At 35.5% G+C, this 13,616-nt stretch overlaps 1 pseudogene; it reads right to left on the reverse strand.

Annotated features, from left to right (window-relative positions):
• Positions 1 to 8,403: 8,403 nt before the first annotated feature.
• On the reverse strand, positions 8,404 to 11,926 carry LOC149221191 (G-type lectin S-receptor-like serine/threonine-protein kinase SD2-5 pseudogene; annotated as a pseudogene).
• Positions 11,927 to 13,616: the final 1,690 nt, after the last annotated feature.

Raw genomic sequence — 13,616 nt, forward strand, 5'->3', positions numbered from 1 at the left:
ACAAGCTTTGGAAAAGGAGGCTGGAAAATTATCAAAGGAGCATTGGTCGTGGCCAAAGAACCCAAGACAAGAATATTATACACATTGAAGACATTGATAGGAAAATCAAATTTGGTTGCTGTTACAAAAGAAGGAAATTCATCACATCTGTGGCATAAGTGCTTGGGTCACATGAGCGAGAAGGGATTAAAAATCCTTGTTGGTAAAAATTATTGCCAGGTTTGAAATCCTATGAAAAGTAAAAGTGAAGTGTTTGGAATATTTCAAAAATTTCATGTTGTTTTTGAAAGAGAGACTAACAAATTGCTCAAGTGTTTAAGAACAGATAATGGTGGAGAATATTGCTCAAATGAATTTAAGGAATATTGTAACAGGTTTGGCATAAAGCATGAGAAGACTGTCCCTGGTGCTCCTCAATAGAATGGTGTTGCAGAAAGGATGAATCGCACCATTATGGAAAAGGTGAGAAGTATGTTGTCCAATTCCGGTTTGGAGAATAATTTTTGGGCTGAAGCAGTTAGGACCACTTGTTACCTCAAAAATAGATCTCCAACTACAGCCTTGGATGGCGGTATCCCTGAAGAAGTTTGGACTGGTAAGAATTTGAATTATTCTCACTTGAAAATCTTTGGATGTGAAGCATTTGTACATATTCCCAAAGAAAATAGAACTAAGCTAGATGATAAATCTATGAAATGCATTTTTTTGGGATATGCAGATGAAGATTTTGGTTATCGTCTATGGGATCCAGTCAAACATAAAATTATTAGAAGCAAGGATGTTATATTTAATGAGTCAGAAATGTTCAAAAGGACTGTAGGTGAGTTGGAGATCAAGAAGGTTATTGACAGGTTTGAAGAGAAACAGGAAAACATCCCACCAATGCAAGAAAATGAACAACAAATTCAGGAGCATGAAGAACAACAAGTGGAAAATGATGAACAACAAGAAGAAGGAATCTTTCAGGAACCCTTATAGGAGATTCAACCTGATAATGCACCACGACAGTTGGTTCACAGATCTTCTAGGCCTCATAAGCCTTCACAAAGATATCCTCCTTCAAACTATATTTTGTTGATTGATGAAGGTGAACCTAATTGTTTTCAAGAAGCTTGTAAAGTTGAGCATAGTAAAGAATGGAAGAAAGAAATGGAAGAAGAAATGAACTCTTTGCAGGAAAATAAAACTTGGGAGTTGGTAAACCTCCCAAAAGGTAGAAAGGCTCTACAAAACAAATGGGCGTACAAGATTAAGCATGAAGGTGATGAAAAGAAGGAGAGGTATAAAGCAAGGCTGGTGGTGAAAGGATTTGCCTAAAAATAAGGTATTGACTTCACTGAAATTTTCTCACCAGTTGTTAAAATGTCATCCATTAGAGTCATTCTTGGTCTAGTTGTTGCTTTAGACCTAGAATGTGAACAATTAGATGTAAAAACTGCATTCCTTCATGGTGAATTAGAGGAAGAAATTTATATGGAGCAGCCAAAAGGCTTCATAGAAAAAGGAAAAGAAGACCTTGTTTGCAGGTTGAAGAAGAGTTTTTATGGGTTGAAACAGGCACCTCAACAATGGTACAAGAAATTTGATTCATTCATGTTGCAACATGGTTTCCAGAGGTTGGAAGCTGACCATTTTGTCTATATCAAGAGGTATGATCAAGGAAAGTATATCATATTATTGTTATATGTGGATGATATGTCGATTATTGGGAATGATAAGAATAAGATCAATAGGCTGAAGAAAGATTTGGATAGAAAATTTGCAATGAAGGATTTGGAACCAGCACAACAAATATTGGGCATGCAGATTATGCGTGATAGGAAAAACAAAAGGTTGTGGCTGTCATAAGAAAAATATATCAAGAAGGTCCTTGACAAGTTTAATATGAAGGATGCAAAGCCAGTTGGTACACCCCTTGCAGCCCACTTCAAGCTGAGTACTGAATTATGTCCTAGTGATGACAAGGAGAAGGAAGAGATGAGCAGGATTCCTTATGCTTCAGCAGTTGGCAGCTTGATGTATGCCATGGTATGCATACGATCAGACATTGCATATTCAGGGGGAGTAGTGAGTAGGGTCCTTGCCAATCCAGGAAAACAACATTGGCAAGCAGTAAAATGGATTTTGAAGTATCTCAAGGGTACTAGTCATTATTGTTTATGTTTTGGTCATAATGAGACTGTGCTTGAAGGATTTACAGATGCAAATATGGCTGGAGATATGGACACCAGAAAGTCCACTATAGGTTATTTGTATACATTTGCAGGGGAAACAGTATCTTGGGTGCCAAGGCTACAAAGAATAGTAGCCCTCTCTACAACAGAAGCATAGTACATAGCTGCAACAGAAGCTTGTAAAGAGATCTTGTGGAAGCAACGATTCCTAGGAGAGATAGGAATAAAGCGGGACAAGTATGTGTTATATTGTGATAGCCAAAGTGCCATTCACTTGGCAAAAAACCCAACATTTCATTCAAAAACCAAGCACATTAATTTAAGGTACTATTGGATTCGACATGTGTTGGAGGAAGAACAATTATCTTTGGAAAAGATCCATACAAATAGGAACCCTGCTGATATGCTCACTAAGATTCTACCACGAAATAAACATGAGTTATGTAGAGGCATGGTAGGACTCGGTGTTGAGTCTTGAAAATGTCATTCATTTCCATTACACTTTCACTATTATGTCCATTATATCACCTCCATTTCACCTCCATTTCACTACTATGTCACCACAATCATCCCACTTTCATTATCATTGGGCCATATTTATGTTTTTCCAATCTTTATTAATTCTAAGCCTTTTAAGTGAATTTGTGGTTAAAAATTAGAAAATAATGTGCATATGCTTATACCTAACAAATGGGTTGAGATTGTTGACATGTGCAGGTTGAAAGGAGGCTTCTAGAAGACCCTTATGTGGCACTCTAAGGCCAAATTCGAATTTGAGTGGAAAGAATCATGGAATCATGAGGATATGTGTCTCATCTACTAATTGTATTGTAACTCTAAGAAGACATGTGTCATATCAGTTCCTATTTTGATTAGGACTCTAGAGGTAGAGGGAGAGATTCATGGATTCTCATTAATGAAATGGCTTCTCATCTTTTTGTATAAATAGGAGATCTCTCTCCTTCATTTGTTAGTCTTTTAGCTTAGAGCTTAGAGTTTGGAGTTCTTAAGTCTTTTTAGCTTGTGAGTTTGTAGTTCTTCCTTGATGGCTTTTGAAAGCTTTGGAGAGCTTTGTTGTACTTTGTAATTTTGAAGAATTTGAATAAAGCTTTGATGTTCTCAACATGGAAGGAGATGTGAAGTAGATGTCATGGAGCATATTAGAATGTAAGGTAGAGTAGATTTCATTTTGTAAATTTTGCTTTGATTTCATTATGTCATTTGATTGCTTTCAAGTTGGTAGATTAGATTTTTCATTCACGCAATTTTAATTCATGCAAGTGTGTTCAACCAGTTGATTGTAAGTTAGTAATGCACATAGCTTTTTAATGACTAATGACATGATGGAATCATCTTGTCCTTCTGCTGATTTATTTTTTTTGAGTTCTAATTCCAGCATTGTTATTTCAATCAGTTTTGTTTTGCTCATTTACTTTCTTGCAATTTAGATATCATATTGCTTAACTTGTTCATGATTTCTTCCCATAAGGTAGATTGAGCTGAAGGGTAAAGGATCAGAAGTGTTGAAGTAGTGTGATTAGTTTCCTTTATGCAATTTAATTTCTTGCAATTTAGATATCATATTGCTTAACTTGTTCATGATTGCTTCCCATAAGGTAGATTGAGCTGAAGGGTAAAGGATCAGAAGAGTTGAAGTAGTGTGATTAGTTTCCTTTATGCAATTTAATTTCTTGCAATTTAGATATCATATTGCTTAACTTGGTCATGATTGCTTCCCATAAGGTAGATTGAGCTGAAGGGTAAAGGATCAGAAGAGTTGAAGTAGTGTGATTTAGTTGCTTTGCTTTCAGTCTTTGAGTTGCTTTAAGTTCAGTTTTTACTTTCTTCAGTTTTCTTTTTATACAGCAGCAAGGATACTGGGTTTCATAGTCACTAGCTCATTGATTGGTTATTGCATTCTATTTTGATTGAAGTAGCTGCATATTTACACTTTTGTTTAAGTACTAATTCCATCAATAACATGTTTTAAGATCTTTTGAAGTGCTAAGTTTTGGAAATTACCATTAGGGACATAGGCCTTGTCTTGAAATCTCTATCCATACTTGTCCTTTAAAAGTATTCTTAAGACCTTAGAATAGGATTTTCATTTGCATTAGACACTTTAGGAAACCAACAAGAGCAAAACCCCCAAAACAACATAAACTATAAAACAACGAAGTAAGAAAAAGGTTAACTAAGCACATATGGTGCACCACACTTCATCGGTTTATGATACCCGGATTGATAATTTATGTAGAGCAATTTAAGACATTAAATTGACTAGACACTCGGTGTGACTTGATTCATGACTCTTACTTGGCTTCAAGTGGGAGAATGTTAAGTGTGAAGCCAAACTCATGAACACTATGTGGATGACAGCACCAACTCTCTGATAGTTTGTCGTCCCAGTTGTCACTACACCGCTAAATCTTCCTCCACTACATTGTACTAAATCTTCCTACTTAATTGTTGGACTACATTTTTGAGATTGAATAAATTTATTAGAATGGTTGACTTTCACCAAAGGTAGACAAACCAAAAGTTTTTTAATCTTATTAATTGGTTGTACAAATTGTCTAACAATTCCAAATTGATCATAGAAAATAGTAGTTTTGATTAATTAGACAGTGTAGTCTATTATATTAATAGATAGAAATACTTTTTTTTCCAACATTTTCTTATCAATTGTCAGAAATTTGTGAGAGATTTTTAAGAAACATAAATTTAAGTTGTTTAATTTGTAGAGTTAAAGTGTCTGAGGGTTTTATAGGGTGTTGAATTCATGTATACTTCAAAAATACATTTTAAATAACAAGAAATCATAATCTTCCTTGAAATTGTATCATTGGCTAAAAACCAAATAGTTTTAAATTAATCATACGACATAATCTAAATAATAGATGAAATGATTTTATTTTTCACATATTTTTGTCCAAAATCCCGCATAGATTTTTAAGAATAATAAGTTGAAGTTGTTTAATCTGCAGATTTAGAGTACCTCGGAGGTTTTTCAGAGCACTAAATCCATTTATGTATTAAAAATACATTTTAAATAGTAAGAAATCACAATCTCACTTGAAATTGTATTGCCAGCAAAATATACAAACAATTTTGAGTTAATCAAATAACATAAAAGCAAACAGTTTTGAGTTAATCAAACAACATAGTCTAACTAATAAACACGAAATGACCTTTTTTTGGGAATTTTTTTCTTGTCAATTTTGCCCAAAATTTGGCAGAGGTTTTTAAAAATGCCAAGCTGTTTAATTTGCAAAATTCGAGTGCACTGGAGTTTTTAAGGGTGCTAAATCATTTATACATTCAAAAACACATTTTAAATAATAATAAATCACATTCACTCAAAATTGTGTTAACCTTAGTTTAACCGGGCCACAATTTCCCTAGAAAACAATGAAAATATCAGTTGGATTTTTAGAAAATCCTGTAGAAATTTGGGAAATCCAGGTTACAGCTGTCGAGCTTCAGGATTTTAGGTACCCAATGTTCTTGATGGTGCTAAATCCATTTTGTTGCTAAAAAAAAAACCCTTGCTCATGAAACCTATGAAGCAAGTGAATAATATAATTTCATTTTTCTTTATTTACATCTTATTTCATCAAAATAATATTTACATGTCATTATGAAGACCGAACCTAGTTACACTTTACAACACTATTGAGTTATCTACCATATTGATGTCTTCCATCTTATTAACATCTTCTTCATGGCTTCCAGTGTTGAGAATGAGTTCTTATCTTCCACCGACATAGCATTGGGAGAGTTTCAATTCTTTTGACTGCGTCTCCTTGTGGAGACCTTAGTAAAGTCGTTGTTCCCCTGCAAGATGCCAACACCTTGTTCCTTTCGTCTCTGTGGACACTCTCGAATGAGGTGACCATGTGGTGGCAAAGTCGACATCAAAATGGAACATGTTTGTAGTCAAGTGTTTGAGTCCAAATTTCACTCTGGCAATCCACCTCTAAGGATACCAGTAAAGGCTGGGATATATTCATATAGACGAATAAACACACATATGACATGTTTCTTCCACGTCGAGTCACTTCTGAGAATTTGACAAACCTTTTGAGTGCTTGTCCAATGCCTTTGAGTGTCTCATATATCCAAAAATCTATAGGGAGGGAATATAACCTTACACAGATGGGAGTTGCAACAAATTCCTCCTTATCCAATTTGAAACAAGCTTCCTAATGACAGATGTATAAACTTGCATTATTGTAGAAATATGGTCCACCTTCAAAAATGCATTCTTTATCCTCCAGGTTGGAGAAAATGATTGTGAAGAATCCCTTTGGACCCAACCTCAAATCAACTTCACCTTTGGGTTGCCAATTCTGCTGAATCCACCATTCAAGATCCCTTTCTATTGGCCAAAGTCCAATGAATTTACATATGAAAGCATGATCTCTCATCCACTTCCGATGGTCTTCCAAACATTTTGAGGATATGAGAAATCTAGGGTTTGTAATAGCCATTGGTATACACTTTCTTCTTAGACCCTCTTGCCATTTATCACCCGGGATTGGTACTTGTGCCGAACCGTAAGTCCCTTCCTTAGGGCCATGAGAATCCGCTATCTGAATTCCTTTACCTGTAAGGGCTTTGCGGAAGGAGGGAGCTCCTCCCCTTGCCCAAGTGGACATTGTGGGGTTGAATCCTTTTACAAGAGTAAGAAGATGATCCTGTTAGAATGTGATTTGGAAATTCCTGTAACACAATTTGGATCGAATTCAAGGATCGAAATCCACCACCTCAACTCCACCGCCTTGAACTTTTACATTACACCACATCTTCCTTGTTATTTCTCTAACTTTGATTGGAAAGTTATTTTATGTTTAAAATTATGTTTGAACTTTCAAATCATATTTATCTAAATGTTTAGAATATGGAATATTTGAACATATATATGAATATGAGTAATCATGTATATTTTAGATAGATATGAACATTTCAGAATTAAAATTGAAGAGGTTTTACCAAAAATCAGTTTTGTTTAAGAACATTTAAGTTCATAAACACATGAAAATTACATAAATATTAACCTATATTATTTTTATTTTCATTATAAATAAGATTTATAATTAATTTTTGTAAATTAACACTATATTTATATTTATTTTACATTAATTAATATTTTTTGAACTAACATGTGCATATCAATGATAAAAAGCATGTTTTGATGCAATGATTAAAAACCTTAATTGTTGTTTATTTTATCTTTTGTTTAGAGGTGTAAGTGAGCACGTATATTGAGATAGTGGTGATAATATTGGTGATAATATTGTGTTTCATTACATTGAAAAAAACATGTTTTGATGCAATGATTAAAAACCTTGTTGTTTATTTTATCTTTTATTTAGAGATGTAAGTGAGCAAATATATTGAGATAGTGGTGATAATATTTTGTTTCATTAACCTTTTCAATTTTAACAGTTTTTATTTGTTTGGAAACACATATTAAATAGTGCAAATTCCACAATAAGAATGACATTGAACTTCAACTGACTTTGGCCATGAGATTTGGCTGATAGTCACATTTTATGACAAACAAAAATCACTTTATAATGCAATGTTAATTTTCATATAGGCTAGAATATACAACATTAGACCTGGAATGCCTTAAATTGGATATTATTTATCGTAGTCACTAATGCTACATTACGAAGTATTTATTATTTTTCCTATTCTATTAGCTCAAGCTCACTTGAATAGTTTACAATATAAATTGTTAAATTGAATATTGTATTCAGTAGTCACTCATGCTACATTATGAAGTATTTATTGTTCTAGCTCACTTGAATAGTTTACGTTATAAAGTATTAAATTGAATTGAATAGTTTACAATATAAAGTATTAAATTGAATATTGTATGCACTAGTCACTAATGCTACATTATGAAGTATTTATTGTTCTACCTATATCCTATCATCTCACTTGAATAGTTTATAGTTGCCATCGTATCACCAAAAAGAAGGTTGATTTGCATGTTAGCCTCTCAGCAACTATATTGAATGAATTAAGGATAAAAGCACTGACCCATAACAATATCTCTCTTTTACAACTACAAGCTTGCGAAATATATTTTTATGACCTCAAAACATAAATACAGAACTCAATATAAACATGGAAAAATGCTTTCCAACTATATAATTCACACAATGTATATAATCATGGTTGCAGCTTTCAAGGTGCTTCCTGACCAAGCCTGTCATAGCCATCAACAATTGCCCAATTGAAATAGAAAACTCCATGGCTCAAGAATGAGCTTAGGATGCAGAAGGAGGTTCTGCACGTTAAACCAATGCAAAACGCAATGCATATCAACTAAATGGAGGAACAGGTCAACAAAGATTCTTCTCTTCTTCTTTACAGGTGATGCTAAAACTGAGAGTCCGTTTAACCTGATAAGATTAGATGTACATCTCCATTTGATTATGAACATAACATGTGATGCAGTTAACTTATGCATGCCTATCTTCTGATCAACAAAGAAACACAAGATCGTCTTGGTTTGTCTCAAGAGAGCAAAGCATATTTGTACAATAGTACGCTATACCCTCCGTCTTCAGCGCACAAGACAATAAAGTTCCAGCTGAACTCTCCAGACTCTCGAAAAAAATAACTACCCTACTAAAACTGAGATGACCGCTGCTTCATTCTGAAAATGAACCCGTGAATACTTACATGTGCACCCTTAAAAAAATTTCCTTAATAGACCTTTCGCCATTACAGAGTAGTTGGTTCTAATCGGCTAATGCAAACCCTCCTAAGTCAGCATGAGATCATGGGTGCATGGAATTATGATCTGACCATAAACTTATAATCAAAGGATGAAGAGTTGATCTCAATGAGGGATTTCGAAGATTCATCTTCTCCTACAGAAGACCCTGTTAAGATATGAATTCTGAAATTAAATTTCAATCTTCCCATTTACCTTATTAAGAATGTGAATAGTGAATTAATTTTTAACTCTTCCCATTTAGCTTGTTAAGAATATGAAGAATAGGAATGATGAATTGAATTTTTATTTCTCCCCCCTTACCTTGGTCCAGATAGGCGGACTGCAGATAGCATATCCCTGCTGTTATAGTCAGAAGGGTTAGAAGAAGATCCTTCTTCACCGACAGGCTTCAGGAACAGCATGCTTTGATGCGTTCGGAAACCAGTTTGATAGGAAACTGGTGGGTCAGGTATGTGCAAGACACCTTCAAGCATTTGAACTACTTTTCCCATTGATGGCCTTAAAGAAAAATCTTCTTGAATACACCATAGTGCAACTCTGACTGCCCTGGATAGCCTTTCATCGGAAGGATCGTATTCAAGCTCTGCATCAAGTATTTTTTCAGGCTTCCCCTTTTCCATCTGTTTGAAAACATAACCTGGAAAGTAACATTTTTCTGAAGTTTCTTCTGAATCGAAATTTTTCCTTCCTCCAATAATTTCCAGCAAAACCATGCCAAAGCTGTACACATCGCTCTTCTCTGAGATAGCATATGTCGTAAGCCATTCAGGAGCAAGATAACCCCGTGTACCCCTTAATGTTGTAAAAACATGGCTCTGTTCTCTGGTCATAAGTTTTGCAAGCCCAAAATCAGACACCTTTGCGTTATAGTTCTCATCTATAAGAATGTTCTCTGGCTTTATGTCACAGTGTATGATTCTCACACTGCAATCTTCATGCAGGTAAGCTAACCCTTTTGCAGTTCCGAGTGCTATGTTATATCTTTTGTCCCAATCTAAGACAAAACCTTGCTTCTTATCGCCGAATAGGGATTTGTCAAGAGACCTATTAGCCATGTATTCATACACAAGCAAACGGTGAATGTCCTCTGCACAGAACCCTCGAAGCCTTACGAACGAGATGAACATGATGTATGCTACCTATGGTAGCCATCTCTGCATGAAACTCTTTCTTACCTTGGCCAATACTCTCCAACTGCTTCAGTGTGCCCTCATAAACTGACCCAAAACCCCCTCTCCCCAGTCTCCTGCTAAAATTGTCTGTAGCACTTTGAAGCTGCCTGTAAGCGAACCTGGTGGGCAGTCCAGGTATATTGTTTAAGAATCTTTCATCCTCTGAAGAATCATTCAGAGTCCCTCGTGCTAGATACTTCCAGCATAACCAGTAACCCAAAGACATAATGGCAACAAGTACTAGTGCGGTTGAGACCACAATGATGATAAAGTGTTTGTTATTTTCCATACCTTGCCCTGTGCTTGACTCATTTGTTGAGCTGCGAAGGACCTTGAAATACGCAGTTAAGGCAGTGGAATCATCTTCAGAGACCTGGAGGCTTTCGATTTCATTGTATAGATAGCAACCGCCTGTTTTGTTATCAAAGAAAAGAGCACTGCAGGAGCAATTCTTCTCGCAGGCTTGTTGACAATCTACCAATCCAGACGTTTTCAGAGGCTCCACAAACTGATTTGCAAAGTAGTTGAAGCCATCTCCTATTTTGAGTAACTTTGCAGAATGATTAGAACTGCTGCAAGGTGGCAAAGGCGGTGGGGCGCATTTAGATACATACCTAGAACTCAGAACTTGAGGGCATTCGCATTGCTGGTTACCAGAGCAGGCAACATAGGGTCCACAGGAATTAGGCAATTGGCAGAACATTGCCGGGATCAACATGTTATCATCATCAGTGATTGTTTCTGCTAGGAAACGGAAGGTTACAAGTCCCTGTGTGCCTAATACCGCTACACTAATCCCTGGTACCCTTGGAAAGTTTGCCAAGATGAACTGGGTGAGTAATGTTTGGTCTTTATCATACATACCCCAATATCTATCAGATAAAATTGCAGTCACTGGGAAGCCCTCCCTCGAAATTATCCTTCGTGTATCTTGCTGCATGGTCCAATAAAGCTGAGGAGGATTGTCATCAGCATAGAGCACCAGATTTCCTGCTTGCATTTCGAGGATATAACTACCAGAAGATAAATTATGAACACCAGAGTTGCTAGTAAGGTTCATCCCGACCTTAAGACTTTGATGCGGGAGAAGAGTATCAGTTGGTTGATCAAAGCTCTGCCAGACAACTTGACCATCCTTATTCAATAAAACTAAATTGCCAGAATCTTGCAACTCCATGGTCTCAACATTCTTGCCTCTTGTTTTAGTAGACCATATGACTTCACCACCTAAAGTCAAGGATGCATCCCCGTCTTTTGAGAATTCGAACATATCTGTATTGGCTATGGGAGTGTTTCGGTTGGCAGTCCAGACAGTCAAGTCACTACTTGTATGCTTTATCGATGGAAAGAAGTTCTGATCACTTGCTGGACTGAAGAAAACGAGACTGAATGTTTTGTTAGCCGAATAGAGGCAAATGCCACCGTCGTCCATCCAATTCATCTGACACCCTCGGACGACAGGCTGCACAGGCCCAATGTAAGGGGCTGTAGAATAACATCTCTGAAAGATGAGAATCAGCACTCCCAAGACAATAAACAGCCATTGAAAACAAGGCGAAGCTCCATCCCTTGTCATATGGACCAGTAGAAGCAAGCTGAAAACGGAGCCAAACTGCCCCCTTTTCAACTCGGAAGTTCCAACTGAAAAATTTAATGGCAACAAACTGGGCAAATATGATTATGTTTATCCGATGCATGAAGGCATTCACGACAGCTTGATTGGCAGTAACCTTTCCCACCCAGTTGCTCTCGTGTAGGCTTGTGAAAACTTACAATTAGACCATTGAAATTCAATACCTTCCAAATCATTTCTAACGAATACCCTGCTACTAAACGTCGCAGAGAGTCTCCGACCATGCCATTAATACATGAGAGAGTCTCAATGCGAAATTGAATATTTTCCCTGCAGCCCTCGCTGACAAGTCTGCAGCTTTATGGACCTGAAGTTAACCCTTTTGATTAAGAACCCACGGTACCCGTCCAAGTCCACCACCAAAAAACTTTCTATTTTAGACTAAACAATTCATCCCAACTACGTACCACAGCCGTGGAAGTTAGTTTAGCAAAGTGTCAAATCCCGGGCCCAGCAGATCATGCAAATCACCACCCAGTTCAGTCCATTGCAATTGGGGACCAACAATCCAGTTGATAAATAAGGTAGGTATAATCGAGCTATCAAGGCCCCCAGCTGCCATGAAAGCGCAAGAGGTAAGTCATCCAGATTTTACTGAAAACCAGGGGAGTAGCTGAGCTGACATTCCCTTCATCACCAATATCCATTGAATCTTTCAATATGTCCAGAATTTGGCAGTGATATATTTGATTTGTGAATTCTTGTCACAGGATTTATTAATTTGTTGAATTGATATATCCAGTAACAAATCTATTTTAAATAATAAATATAAAGATTTATATAAAAAAATTTCACCAATTCTAACCAAAAATTCCAAAAGTGTCATAATTAAACAACACCTTAAAAAATTGGGTAATTTTCAGACTCGTTTTACTGAAAATTTGTGATTTAATTTTTGTATTATTATCTTATCATATAAATTTTGATTTATTTTCATTAACTTTTTTCAAATTTCTCTACATTGAATATCGAAATTTGATAATACAAATTTTGAAGGATATGACATTATTATTATTATTTATTTTTTATTAATCTTTTATTTTTAATAAGTTTAACAATATTATTATTTTTTATCTTTTATTTTTCATAAATTTAATAATATTATTATCTAGTTGTTTTTAGTGCGATTTTTTGGATTTTTTTTTGAGTTTTTTCGGTCTAATTTCTTTAAAATCTGGTAGGAATTGATTGAAATCACAAGTTTGATGGGCAACCCCTGCACAATCCAAATGCTCTAGAGGTTTTTTAGATGCTGAATCCATGTAGAATCACAAAACAAGTTTAAATAACACAAATCAAGATTTCACCTCAAATTTTTCTGCTGGATTCCCACTGAAAATCGGAAAAATCACACTATAAACACCTCCTATTATTATTATTATTATTCTCCTTAGTAGATTCAAGGACTTCAATAATAAACCAATAATGCAATTATAAATTTAATTGGTTTAAAAATGATTAATTACATCATTTGGTGACCATCATCTTCCGGTGGTTCAATAATGCAAGTTCTAAAATCCTTTCTTATGTTGTTCAGGGTGTAAGCTTCTCACGTTCATCTTTCAGGTGCAATTTACGCAGAACATGTCTCTATTTAAACTTCGAGTGCAATTTACCCAAAACCTGTCTACAAATAAATAAGGGTATGGCCATAAATCATAGCGAAGGAGATTTCCACTTTTATGAGATGATTTTATTTTAAATCATGAAAAATATTTAATGATTAAAATATATGCGTTACTTCGTAAAAAATTGCAGATTAAAATTCAGAAGGAATAAATTACGTAGAACATTAATAAACTTCAGCAGCGATATTATCTTGAGTTTACAAAATTATCTGAGTGCCAATTGTCTCATGCGGGATTGTTCAACAGCGA

This window comes from Pinus tabuliformis, chromosome Q, assembly GCF_031772625.1.
Source record: "Pinus tabuliformis cultivar Carrire ecotype Pingquan chromosome Q, CPIR1, whole genome shotgun sequence".
Lineage (NCBI taxonomy): Eukaryota > Viridiplantae > Streptophyta > Pinopsida > Pinales > Pinaceae > Pinus > Pinus tabuliformis.